The sequence below is a fragment of the Anopheles funestus genome, chromosome 2RL, assembly GCF_943734845.2.
Source record: "Anopheles funestus chromosome 2RL, idAnoFuneDA-416_04, whole genome shotgun sequence".
NCBI lineage: Eukaryota > Metazoa > Arthropoda > Insecta > Diptera > Culicidae > Anopheles > Anopheles funestus.
In genome coordinates, this window is record NC_064598.1 from 1,427,246 (window position 1) to 1,441,659 (window position 14,414).

Genomic DNA, 14,414 nt, shown 5'->3' on the forward strand with positions numbered 1-14,414 from the left:
GGGCAAAGCCGATCGGATCGATCGTGGAAATGCCTGTTGGCACTGTTGGCCCTGGGCTCTGTGCTTATCCTATTGCCCTCTTGATTACTACTCCATTAGGCAAATTAATTTAACCCCGCTACCGCGAAGGAGGGGCCGTGACCCTTGGTAAACACTCCCGGTTGCGATTGGTTAATTTGGGCATAGTTTATCACAACTTTCGCCCGGCACCCGTGTCTCGCGGAACTGAGAGTCTTTCGCCCGATAAGATGGCCTCATAAGTATGCCCCGATAGATCCATCGCAAACGAAAACAAACACCACCCGTTGGGGGCCACCGTTCGGCAGTCGAAGCGCCGACCTTCTCCGACCCGGGGGGCAGGGAGATATGTAACATTGATTTTAATTAGTGATTGAATAAAGAATCTCTTCTACTCCTTCCTCTTTTCACACACACACACCGCGCAGCACATCAACCTTGCTTGCAAATGGCAAAAGCTCGCTAGATCCCTTTCCCGGATAGTTTCATTAATCTTCGGCCCATCCATCCGTGGTCTCCCGCAGCATAACATTCACAGAGGTGGGAAAGGAGGATTGGAAAACGGGGAAAACTGGGGGAGACCAAGAAAGAGGGTTGTTAGTAGTTCTATTCCTTTTTTTCATTTAATTTTCAGGGCTAAGGGTAGATGTTTTGGGGGGAGGGGGAGAGACAACGATACTACTCTTTGGCTGCGATTCCGCTTCCGTTTAATCGATAAGTAAAAGTTATGACCAGCATAACCTGAATAAATGCTAATATTCTAATGTTAAATTTCTTCTTACCAGTGTTGTACGTGTGTGACTAATGTGTTCTTTTTCTGTTGACTCTTCCTATACATTATACGATTCGTTCTTGCCTTCATCATACACCACATTTGATGTGTTGCTTTGCGCAGTAAGGATTGTTGTTTGTTAGCTTCTGTTTGCTGTTTTTGCTACATGTTTATGCGTTTTTAGCTTCAAGAGACTGGAAAAAATACGCGAATCTTTCATTTTGCACCGCGTGTCATAATGCCTCCTCTTCTAACTGCTAGCAAAGAGATCGGGGTAAAATGGATTTTTGAATATAAAGGCAGACAAATGTGTGTGTTTTCGTAATGTAAAACTATGCGCGTCGTTTAGTATTTGACTGTATGTAAGTGTTGTTACTTTGCTTCGATAAACTTTAAATCGAGGGCGTAATACGCGATTGCGGGCAATAAATGAACGGTCGTCGTTCCATAACTGTCATAATTTGTTATGTTTCGGGGTATTACAGTCCTGTAAAATGGACCTAGTATCTTGCTAAGCTATCGTTGCACCTCGCATCCTTCTCTAAAGGTTGTTCGATTTGTCAATTCCGCAATAAATATATACTCTTCATCCCGACACCCCTTCCTATTGCGTATCGGTTGTGGCATTTTGCCATTCGTATGCGCAAACCAAACCTTGTACACTTCGATTCTGTTGAAAGTTTTGTTTTGTTCTCGCGTTTTCTAGCATAGGACAGCAGAACAAACCATTTCTCCCACGCGCCTATCATAAGACAAAAGCTCTTCTGTATAACTGGATGACTCGTTTCCTCCATTTCGTACCAGCTTGCTTGTTGACTTCGAACGATGCTAGATCGAGATTACTCTGTGCTTGAATATTATCTAACAAGTTTCCCTCGGCAGCTTTTCTAGGCGCCAATTGAAGATATAAATTACGATACCTGTTAGGCGCCACCTGGCGGGTCCGATCCGTTCCCCCCAGACAGCACAGCCTGCGTCCTGTTAATAGTGACTCTCTCCGAACTACTGCGAGGGATCGCTGGACGGTGTGGAATTGTCCCTGTGAAGAAACGGGAAAAAGGAAACAACAGAATGAGCACCTTTCTTTTCTTCGCACGAACACTATTTTAATGCCGTAGTTTAAAAATTAAATCCACTTACAATGGCCAGTGCCACCCTTTTCGCGGACTAATTTAAAGCTAAGAGAAAACAGATTCTTCCCTTTCCACTGTAAAAGAAGTAACAATAGTAGAGGGTACCAATGATGGACAGAACATCAAATCGAAGTAAACATCTCGCAGATTAAGGAGGAGGACATCAAACAAGATTTCTTTCAATGCATCAGTTATTACAAGTCACACAATATATTCTCGTTTACAATACGCATCTTCTACAATAAGTTTATTTTCAGCAAGAAAATATTTCCGTAGTGATAATATCACACCTAGCACATTCCTTCTTTGCTTTGTTTCTATCAGTGAGTTATGTAAGTAATTTGAAAGAAATTTAAGTGGTTGTTAAAGAATAAGGTGGTATTCACCCGGTCGTTTCGAACAGTTCGAATTACTTCAGTTCATGATGACTTACACAAAGATAATTACTGCCATTCTGGCTTGAATAAGATAACGATTTTAAAAGATGTTCTCGAAACAATCGACAAACGTTGTCGTGTTTCATTATCATGCGAACATCTGATGAGAGGGGCGCAAAAATTTAGGGTATAGAAAATATTGAGAAATTTAAGTGGTTGTTGTTTCTTTTCTATCTCCACGCTGCACCTAATGGTGGAGCATATAGATTAAGACCTACATATATCAGGTCAGAACGCACCAGAAGGGCTAAATATCATACCCGCGGCGGCGTTCCGAACTCCGCAATATCTTATTTATAGACCTGATAGATCAACGACAGTCTCATACTATCAGAGCAATGGTGATTTACGTAAGTTTTGAAAGAAATGTAAGTGGTTGAAAACCCTCGTCTCAAGCTAACTTCACTATCATGTTTCACTAGCAGTGCCGGAACGCATCCATACGCACGATTGACCACGGTACACGAGAGTAACGACAGGGCATGCGCGCAGAGACACTCATACACGCGCGTTTCTGCACACGTTCCGTAGTCACAATGATAATCGGCAACAATCGATTAGCTGAATAAATGTGCTAATTCTCCTGTTTATTGCGATGGCAGCATCCGAGCATGACGCGAAGAAAGTCACGAGACAAGTAGGACGATGATCCGATGGCAGCTTTCATCAGTATGCGATGCGCTTCAGACCGGAACATCCCCAAAAAGTGAGGTTAGATCGGGGGCATGTGTGCCCAACCTGATGTGTCATCCAGCACCAACACTACGAAACTCCAAAGCGGAACTGAAAATTAGAAATAATACATCAAATTAATACCATTCCTTCCGATTTCCCACTAATCACAGCCAGCAGAAATCACTGAACGTAAACTTACCGTAGTTTAATGACTGGTAACCGTATTTAGGAGCGTACCACGTGCCCGGCGGACACGCGGATGCTTACACGCCCTACTTGACGCCATTTTGGAAGCCTCGTGTTGGAGGCGCGTAATGGGAGCAGCACGGAGGCAGCCAAGATGCAGCACAAAGCAGTCTACGAAATCACAGTAACCGTTTGATAGATACCGCACTATTTCTTCGACACACATTTGCTAAACTAACCACCGATTTTCGACTACAAGCGGTTGATTCACTGCACTCTATAGCTAGCTCTCCGTAATTGCTTCACTGCTCACAGACGCCATCTTGCGGCCACCAACGCTGCGGACCACAGTCCGACAGCACGGCCGCAGCACTTGCACACTACACGGCAGACGACCAAAGAATGACAGCGCTCTGCACAAATCTTGCACGTCTATTTATACTCTACCGTCTCACAGCGCATGCCTTCACACACACTATCTCACACTAGCGTATGACGGAAGCCGCTCGCAAGAACGATTCGAACGCTGCTACGGATCAATTTTACCTGAAATTTTGCATTAAAATGCGGACACTTATAATCCCTGCATCAATTATTGCTTTAATGGCAACATTACGCACATCGTTTTTTGTTTAAACTGTGGAATAATTTTTAAGAACGTTTTATTTCAGCCGCTGAATCTGTTTGGTAGTGTGTGTGTGGGAAAAAGGTCTCGTCTGGATGATCTCATGCACACAGTCTTGATACCGGCTTTTGACGGTTGGCTGTGACGCCAAGCTTTGCCGCTCTTTTGAATGATTTCCGTCTCGAAATCAATTCAAGCGAAGAACTGATATTACTAATCGGTGAAAACTACTTCTCAATACGCTTTTGGTGGTTAGTTACAGCTCGTCTATTTTTTTGTCCATTGGATTAATTAAAAATACTGCAGTTACTACATAAATTTCAGTATTTCATCTGCTTTGGAAGGTAAACATAAATGAACCATGTCAATATTAAAAATTGTACGTCCCTTGGCGAATTGAAAACAGCATCCGTCGGGTAATTTCGATCCTATCAACATCGTTCGAGACAATTGATACACGATAGAATCAGGTTCTACATAACATAATACCAAAAGTATGGTTAGAAATGTGCTATTCCTATTTTTCTTCCATGCGGTTAGCAGTGGAAAACAAACCGTAACCAAATGCAATTGTTATTTTCCCCTGTTTTGTCTGTAGCACCGATAAATGCACCAAACGAATGAGATAAAAACTTTGCTCGAAATGAAGTCTAGGAGCTCCCTCATTTTGTGTAAATGTAAAAAGACAATTATTTTTACAAAATTTTAATCTAGCACAAACAAGCTCGCTACGACGCTAAGGGTACGTGTGCAGATGATGTGGTACATATGTGTGCGTGTGACTTTGTATTTTATTTTCGCAGTGAGTTGGTTGGACGAACACTACACGCACACCACCTCGTACCGGCATTTGCAGCGATGGTTCAGCAAAGTCAGTACAAATCGAGGCGTCTTTTGTCAAGCAAATATCAATTGTTTTATTATCATATGGAATAATTAAAACCTTTTTACTGAAACTCAAACATTTAGAATCGAAAAATCAGATAAATACATACTTTATTTTATTAAATTATTCCGATTAGAATCGTTCCCCAAGTCCAGTTCAGCATTCTCTTACTTGAATAAAATCTCATGTTTCATATTTTCTTGCACAGCATATGTTCCGCTGAAACGCCGGAGTGAGATGGTTACGTACGCAATACGGCGTACGCATTACCCAAATGCGTGTTTACACACACACACACACGCACGTACACGCAGTTGCACGTGTACGCACCGGTAATAAGCCGAAATCAACAATTGTTATCTAGTTGTAGGAATGGAAAATATGGCAATTGATAATCATATGGCCGAAGTTGCCGATCTCGAAAAATTGTGAGGCTTTTAAGCCCAAACCCAATACGGTAGAGTAACATAATAGGGGAAGACCCGGTAAGCTAAATTCCTCTATCGTACCACCTATGCGCCTCTCGGAGAGAAGGGGAAGAAAAAGACAATTATATGGATTTGTTGACGAAACATTATTTTCCGCGCAAAAGTATGAAAAACCCCCAGACTATGATCATGTTCCAGCTTAAACCCTCTGTTCTAAAAATAAATCTTTTATTTAAAAGATGTGTAAGTTATTCTAACATTTACTTGTTCTATTTCATTTCCCTTTTGCCAGTCCACAAAACTTGCGATGCATTTTACCTGCATTTTCCAACAAACGTACCTACTGCATATCGTTAACAGCATTCCAAAATTGCCTCAGGTACGGCGAATGCAGTTTTACGACCTCTTTTCGAAGTACGCTTTATGCGGTTGGCAATTTGTAGGAACCGGATAATATACTGGATACCCGGCTGAAAGCGACACAAACGACGTTTTCCGGGGGTAAAAGTTTGTCCCATTTCCACAGTGGCCCTTGTTTTGGCAACGAACGGAATCGTTCGTTTTTGGAAAGCACGTGTGTACGTGCATCGTAAAGGTAAGAAATTTTACTTTTAAACAGCTTTAAATTACATCTACGTTCCACTTCGATGGGAAGCGAACACCTTAGTGCAAAGGAAATGAAGGTAGGAGGCAAACTAAGTCTTAAATCCTACGCGGTCGCTAGTAGAGGACAAGTTTTCCCACAAAAGTAAAGGCCAAAATGTTGCACCTATGTGATTTAGGCCCTCTAATCAATTCGTGTAAGGATGCTTGATATTATGGATTATAAACATAAAAGTGAGAACCTAAAAATCGTAAAATTAAAAAAAATTACTTGGTACATGTTTTCCCCAAATTAAACCAAAACTGGTCTACTTGCAACTAAACCTATCAGTATACCTGTACCATCACAAACATTTCCAAGCTTTATCCTTGGCGTAAGGCGTATACAGAACGAAAAACCTTCCAAAGTTCCATCAAAACTCTATTATAGACAACAACTGTACGACCCTTTGTTTTGACCTTCAACGGCCCATTTCTTGCTGCAAGTGCCTGTTTGCGTTAATTATTCGGTCTCACAGTCGCCGGTCTTCACTTGTGCCTGTCCAGGTTGGTTTAAAAGACGTTACATATTCCGTACGAAACATTGAAATGTGAGATAGTTGTGCTTGCACGTTACATCGGCACTGGAAGCTGTTTTGCAATGAAATTTTCTGACAACGCAAATACCATAAATGAAATCTTCATTCTGCATACTCGGTCTGTTAGTTTACTACCTGAAGGCAAACGGCATCCGGCACTCCTGCTCAGCTACCTGCTGGCTTGTTCTTGACTTCTTGCAGCGTTCCTACCTGCGGCATATGCCTTCTTAAGTTGGGAACGTTTCAGTCTGCTTTGACGCTACCCGTAAATAGTGACAGCAGATGAGCAAAGCGACCTGAAATTGTCCATAAAAACGTTGTTACACCCATCTCACCCACCCATAAATAACGGGCAAAATATTTAAACGAAGCAAAACGATTGTTGTTTCATCGAATAAAACACGGTGTGAAGTGGGTACGCAAGTTGGAACGGAAAGCACCGTCATGGATACGATGAGATTAAATTTTTCCTCTTCATTTCAGTGGCAATTTAAATATTTTGATTTCGTTTATCCCTCCAACCCCGGGTTTCTCGCGAAAGCAAAATTCCGAAACATCCAGTACACATCGCGCCTCGAACGTACCATTCTTTCCATAGGTGAAGGCACCGTGTTCATGGTCGTTTTCCGGGTGCGATAATACAGCACGAGATAGCGAAAGATGCTAGACGATATCTGAAAGGTGTCACGTACTTTTCCAGGGTCGACATTCTTCAGCAAACCATCTGAGTCGGGAAGTTTATGTCGACCGAACATTCGTACCCGGACACGGAGATACGTTAGACACCATGGTTTACCATGTACCTTCGCCCATCTTGCCCTTTTTCGGAAACTATGCCTGAAAAAGTCGATTTGGTTTATGCCATTTAAATGAATCCTTCTGGGGGTTTTGTTGTCTTCGGCAAACGTAAAATCTTGCTAAAGACCGGTACGGTACACTTTAAAACGAAAAGCGTATGCCCAACTCTGGGACGATATCTTTTCAGTCCGCAACGATTCGGGTACAGCTTAAAGATACGAATATCCTGATTCGAATGTGCAGAAAGCTTGTTCCGTGTAAGTGGGTTGGTTTTCTGGCAGGTTGCAAGCAAACGACCCTACCAAAACAATTGTCAGAGAAAAAAAGGTACCCGTAGAAGGGTTTGAGCAGATCGAAGTAAAATAGCTATTGCTATTCATGCTTATACTTGTTCTCTTGTGTGCAGACGTTTCTCTGTTTCTGTCTGCCCCTGGAAGGCTTTGTAATGATAAGGAATTTAACGTAGAATGTTTCACCGAATGCGAATTGTTCTTAAATAGGAAAATATTTCCGAATTGTCTCTAGCATACTGGCACCATCACCAGAAAGATTTGAAGATGGTATCGAAGATGCTAAACAGGCAAGAAACTTGTCTTGTACCTTCAATTCGTTCACTGTGTTCTGCTAGGTCACTGTGTTGAAGTCTACCCTATCCACATACACACAGTTACGGTTTCTTCCGTTACAATAAAGTTTCAACCGTGTCCGGGGGGAATGTGTAAGCTGAAGGAAAATTATCTGATAAGCTGTTTGTTCAAATCCTTGACCATTGAGCTACAATATTCAGTTTTTATAGCGAATATTAAGAATAGTTAAATTAAACCTAAATATAAATGAAATTGCAAACTAATAGAAAGGAACCGATTTACTACGCTTAATGAAACAAAAGCGTCCTCTTTTATCGCATAACTACCCATATTATCAGACGCTCCGTTTGCATCATTGAATTTGTACTTCTAATGTACATGTTCATAGTCGCTGCGCCACACCAACCAGCATGACATTTTTTGCCATCGTCATTTCGCTAGGTATAATGAGGATTCAGTTTTTCCATTTCGTATACCACAACCATATGAATCGCTCCCACATGTTCATTCATATGAGAGCTAATTTTTCACTGACCTGTCACACATTTTCACGCATATCCACATTATGCTCGCTTGGCTATAATCCCAATCAGCGTTCAACGTAGACCATTTTGAACACACAATCCTTCCTGCAACTTACGAAACCGATTTCCAATGTGTTCGGGAAAGCAGTTTTCTGATTGTTAACACTCCATTTCTTCGGCCATCGATAAGACTTCCTCCCCTTGGTCCGATAGCTGGCAGCAGGATTATGGTCGCTGATTATGGCTATCAGTTCAGGCAGGATCAGGGTTCATTCTTTTGGTTCATCAACGATCGCCGCCTTTGTCGGTGTGAATTGCTGTGATATGAAGCGCATAAACCGGTAAACAACCTCGAGCCACTAATTATGTGATTGTTTGCCAACAAGCAAACAGAGTAACGCAATAACAGACTAACGTTTGCTGTTGGCCGTTATCGATTAGAATGCCACCAGTGCTGGTGCTTGCTGTACGGAAAAATGATTCCATCATGGTATGGAAGTTTGCGGAAGGATTTCGGGCTTTGCCGTCGATTGACCTCGGGCGCTATCCATGGTTGCAGTGTGCTGCCGATAATCAGACGGTGCAGCAAAATGATAAGTCTTGCCTAACGTGAGTCAATTTGCTCTAACGACTCACGTCCTGCGATGATAAACCGTGCGTCTTCTGCCACTTGAAGTATGTCGAACGTCCGACGATTGGTTTTCAGTACATGTGTCTTACAAAGAATTTAGGTAGGATTATAATCATCGCCGGCACTGGCACGAAGACACGTTAATTCCAATAAACCCTGCCATCGACATCGAGAAATTAACCGTCGTCTATGCTAGAAAGCCAGATAGATTCAATTTGGCATGTTTTCGAGATGATTAGTAGCGTGAGTTACTCATTAAAGCTTACGCACAACCTACACAAACGGTAGGAGAGAGAGCTGATGAAAGCTGCTAAATTATTACGAAACCAACTCGTTCCGGCCAGTTTCGTTCACACATTAAACAATCATTCACCCTGTCACATAATTAGAGATGTGAATAACAACTCTTTTTAGTGAGTCTACTCAGAGTGAATGAGTCGTTATTAGGGGTCAGCTCGTTTAACGACTCATTTCGGAGTCATAAACAAAAACCCGGCACAAACGTATAAGTTAAGGTTCGGTCATTTTACTCACTCATGAGTGTAAGCATGTAGCCATGGTGAATCGAGTTACAAAAAGAGTAATACGTGAGTTGAAATGAAAATGTGCGAGTGAGCTAAAATTTTGAGTAATTTAGCAAAAATTGATTTATTTTTAAAATTGATTTATTTTAATGCCAATTGGTTGAAATAAGTTTCTTTTCACTCAAATAATGCTTTAAATAATAAAAAATAAAAAATAATAAAAAAAATGCTATAAAAACTCACTATCTCACTCTTACTCACTTCGCACATCTCTACACATAATGTTGCTGAATCCAGGGATTAGCTGAAAGATCCCGTGGGTTGACGGACCGCACACTAGGTGGCGCTAAGTGTGAAGGTTCGGGAAAAGGATCATCTTTCGATGTTCAGCGATCAACTTTTGAAAACTTCCCCGTTGCAATTAATTTAATTAGTTGCAATTTACAATAAATATAGCGAAAGTGAAAAAAGTGTGTTGGAAAAATTAAGCTTCGCTTGAGAAAGGAACTTTTCTTAACAGAGGTATTTGGCTCATTTCTAATTTAGCCCTGCCTACAAACCCCCAATGTTGTCAATAACCAAGAACACACAATCATTCCGGTCAGTATCGTGGCCATAAATTGTCAAAAGTTGTTCAACAAAGCACGACAGACGATACGGATTCCATTCTTGCAACCGCAAGCTGACCCACTAAAAAGAACTATATTGCTCAATCTTTAAGCAATTCCGTGTGTTTTAGTTGACCACAAAAGAACACTCCCCTGAGCACACCGGATCCAGCGATCCCCGGCATGTCCGATAAGATTCCTAATTGAATTAGAACATAAAATCTAATACATGTGAAAGCGTCTGCGAAGCATCTTTGGAGTGTGTGAAAAGAAATCTTACACTTGCGAATGGAACGTGGCGTTTCGGGCAGCTCTACAGAAGGGAACTAATCGAGACGGTCTGGGCGATACGGGCTTCAAGGATTAGTGGACTTTCTTCAAAGTGGACAGTTTTAAGAACTTCTTTTAAGAAGCTAGCGTAGGGACAATAACGAACCATTGCATTGGAAGTGATTTGTCTGTCTCGTGTTCCAGTTTCAGGCGTATTCACTATCGCTGCCATTCTTGGTGTCTTGGAAATTATTCTGGACTAAAAGCTTTTTTTGGTATCTTTTAGGTAGGTCAACATATCCTACTCAACGATATGATATCGACTTTCTCACGAAATATTAAAGCAATAAAACGAAATACTGGCCACAAATAGATAGAACGGATGCGAACCAATCACGCACTCTTTCTTCGATCGAAATAACAACAAAAAAAGATGTCATCTTCTTTTAGCAGAAATATTACCATCTAATTGGGAATATCCATCGCAATCATCCACCTTGGCTACCGGTTCCACAGCTCTTAATCAAAGGCTTTGTAGTTGGGCACAGCGCAACAGTAAAAGAAAGCTAAGTTTTCCGTCGAAAACCACCGAACACATAACGTTTCACCTTTTGTTTGGGAAGCTAAATTTCTTTGTGTTTTCGTAGCGCGGTACAAAGCTGGAAAACTTTTCCCACTGGAAGGAAGAAACCGATGGAAAGATATTCGCGCAAACAGAGAATCGTATAAATGGTGCAATTTTTTCTCCGCCTTTTCCGGGACGCTCGTAAATTGTTCTCCATATTGAAATAAACGATGGCCATGCCATGGTAGCGGCCAAAAAAAGGTTCAACAAGGATGGGATGCTGCCGCAGTAGTAGCAGCATACGGATCCATGGTACGCTTTGCGCTGGGTGTAGAAATTCGATAACACTTCCACAGTGGTATAGCGAGACGGGCAGGTGAAACTAAGCACACACACACACACACACACACACACACACACACACACACACAAAAGAAAACAATTTCTGCCACCAAAGCAATTTTACAGATGAAAGGAAGATAGGTAAAAAAAAACATTGGAGCATACATGCCACAGCACACATTAGTAAGCTGTACGAGAGCCTTTGCTGCCAATGTGAAAAATCTGCCAGCTTTAATTTCCAGCTCCAGCATCCTCCACGGGCTGTAAGGACGGGAACAGTTTTATTTCTGTTTTAAAAGCTTTTCTGTATTCTCGTGAAAAAAAAAGATGTTCAAAGCGAACGAACGCTGGCATTGAGGTAGAAGGCTTTCATCTTTCCTTTGCCAAGGATCGTACCATCAAGGCTACACAACTATCGGGGCTCTCAGTCAAGGAAGCAAGAGCACATCATCGTTGTCGCAATCGCCGTCATTCTGCTCCATCTCACCGGCTCACAAAAAGCCTGCTGCCGTTTCGCTCCGGTTACGTCGCTTGCACGTCAGCGCTAGAACCAGTCCTTTGGACGCTGAAACAGCACAGCACCGGTCGTTACAGGACGAAGCGCAAGGATCATAAATAAGGTTGTTATAAAGTTTAGTGAGCTCGATGCCATCAAAACCCGAAAAGTACTCCCCTTGTATGTATGTGTGTGTGTGTGTGCTGCTCCAGCGATGCATTCTGCCTGGATGATGCGGCTAGGAGAGCATGCCCGACGGACATAGGATTCATTGTCTCAAGTTATTCGGAGGGTTTTTGCTATGCCAATGTTCCCTCCAGTATAAGCATTCTGGTGCACATGTAAAAACGATTATAGGAAAAACCCCAACTATAATTTATGTCCTTGTATAATGTCGACCAGAATTGTGCAATGGATGTTGAGCGCCGGGAAGTGCCGGAAGCTCGTATCTTGTACGCATTGAGTACGCCAATAGTGGCAGGCTCGGTTACCGGTGTGGTTCTCTTGCCGCAGCAAGTGGTTGAATGAATGAGCTGACGCTTGCTAAGAATGAAGAACCATCTCCGATAATTTATGAATTTGACACTAACACACAACCTAAACCCGTAGACGGGAGCAGGGCGAGAAGAGACCCCTTTCGGAAAGGAACAGAAAGGCGGGAAACATTGAAACAATGATAAAAAGTCGAGAAGCTTCATTGAAAAATTGAAGCCGAAAAAGTTGAGTTGCAAAAAAACAAAAAGGGGGAAAAAGTGCGACTAAATAGAAAAGTTGTTCTACATAGGGGCGGATGTGTTTTACACAAGCATTAAGTGAAAATTAGGAATGCATTTTCCTTCACTCGACTGGAACAACGTTTTGTCCTCAGTTTAGTAGAACCACCCTGACACATACACACCTTGCCTGGGCTGATTGAATCATCCTTCGAACGAATGGCGGTGTGCCATTATTGCAATAAAAATGAAAGAGTGCATGAAATGAGGGAATAATTTATGAACCCTATCAGCCGTCCGAGTGCTAAAGGAAAAGTTTTGAAATAGATTTGGGAAAGTTTCATTAAACTAATTCCCCTCGGTACTTGTTCCTTTTTGGTGGAAAATTTGACATTTTTCTCCCGACGACCTGGCTTAGACATGCTACACAATTGTTCGCATTCTTAACATTTAAAACTATTTTCAACAGGCAGAGTGCTCGTTGCTCATTAAATGATATGTGCCTTTGGCACACGGAACTAATTATATCCTTTTCACCGTTTCCGCGATCGTTTTTTTTGTTTCGGTTTGAAATTTATTGGAAAACAGTTAGCTACAAAATCATTTATTGTACGTTTTATTTTTGTTTGTTGCTGTGTTGCTTTTATTAAGCGATTTACAGCATACAGCCGTGTTACTAGCTAATGAGCTGCCGTATATAATGCTGTCAGTTTTGTATTTCTTTTCCCGTTTTCCGACATCAAATAGTTTTACGTGCGAGCATGTTGCAAACCGCAACGTAAACAAGCATAAGCACCATTTTCTCATTAGAAATAAACTACAAGCGGCATGGTCTGTTGTACGGCTACACAATGGCTACATGTCCTGGGGGCTCGTTTGGTCTAGGAATAATCCTCAGCACCGGACGAACCGGTGTAAAATAGAACAACATGTGTAGTTTTAACCGAACAAAAGTGAAATACCATTGCCGAGGGGTGATTCGCGGCCTCAGCTCCTAACCCCGGCGCCATTTCGCGCGAACAATAATGGCCCCGGTCACTAACTATCCTTTCATGGCTCGATTATGCTAAAACTAGTCTACCCCGTCCATGGTTCAAGGGTTCATAAGCTCGAACTTTAGCCAAACCTTGGCGCGATTTCACTACACTGTGATGCATTTTCACCGAAAGACCGGGTGAACGGTCGCAGTGGAACGGCATTTTGCAGCATTATTGCTAACTGCTGCATGTCATACAGCACAACCGCACAACAAAAGCGAATGTAGTAAGGTGCTGGAAAGCTCAAAAGGCTATCACTAATAGCCACAATGCAACACTATTCGATGTGCGGCGAAGCCAATTTAAAGTTCTTGTTTCCTGGCATCCAAATACGGCGTTTCATCCAATGGTGTTGATATTGAGCGCGAAGTTCATACATGCCATGAACATACACTCATTGATTTTGGTCTCTTTTATGAGGAGAACATTTTAGCTCTCATACAATAGTATGTTTTCATCTGGTACGGTCATGATACAACTATTAGGGAACATCTCCGTGTATTTGGAGTAGTGTGGACAACAATGGTGTATTTAATGTGTTGGTTATTTGGAACGATTGCGGTATATAAGCATAATATTTGCAATTCTAGCAAATTCATAGCGAATGTCCATAGGGTGTCCATTAGGGATGTGCAAAGTGAGTAAGAGTGAGCTAGTGAGTTGAAACGAAAATGTGCAGAAAAAATGCTAAGGTTATATCCTTAAAAAATTTTCAAATTTATAGAATTTTTTTAATTTTTTTATTTATTTTTATGTTTTTTTCAATTTAAAGCATTATTTGAGTGAAAAGAAACTTATTGCAACCAATTGGCAATAAAATAAATCAATTTAAATTTTTTTGCAAAATTTCTCAAAAAAATGGCAAGGGGTAAGCCTTATGAAATTTTTGAGTTGAAATTTTTTTAAATTTTTTTTTGTGATTTTTTATTCTTTTCTTCTTTTAAAACATTATTTGAGTGAAATAAAACTCATTGCAAC

The 14,414-nt window shown here is 41.5% G+C and overlaps 1 protein-coding gene across 7 annotated transcripts in view; it reads right to left on the reverse strand.

The window, feature by feature from the left end:
• Window positions 1–946: 946 nt before the first annotated feature.
• Window positions 947–14,414, reverse strand: part of LOC125761518 (ras-specific guanine nucleotide-releasing factor 2-like) — a 50,239-nt gene continuing 36,771 nt past the window's right edge. For all 7 annotated transcript variants that reach the window (XM_049422716.1, XM_049422718.1, XM_049422721.1 and 4 more), the window contains one exon: window positions 947–1,829. The gene's annotated coding sequence lies outside the window, so the exon portion shown is untranslated. The remainder of the gene's footprint in view (window positions 1,830–14,414) is intronic.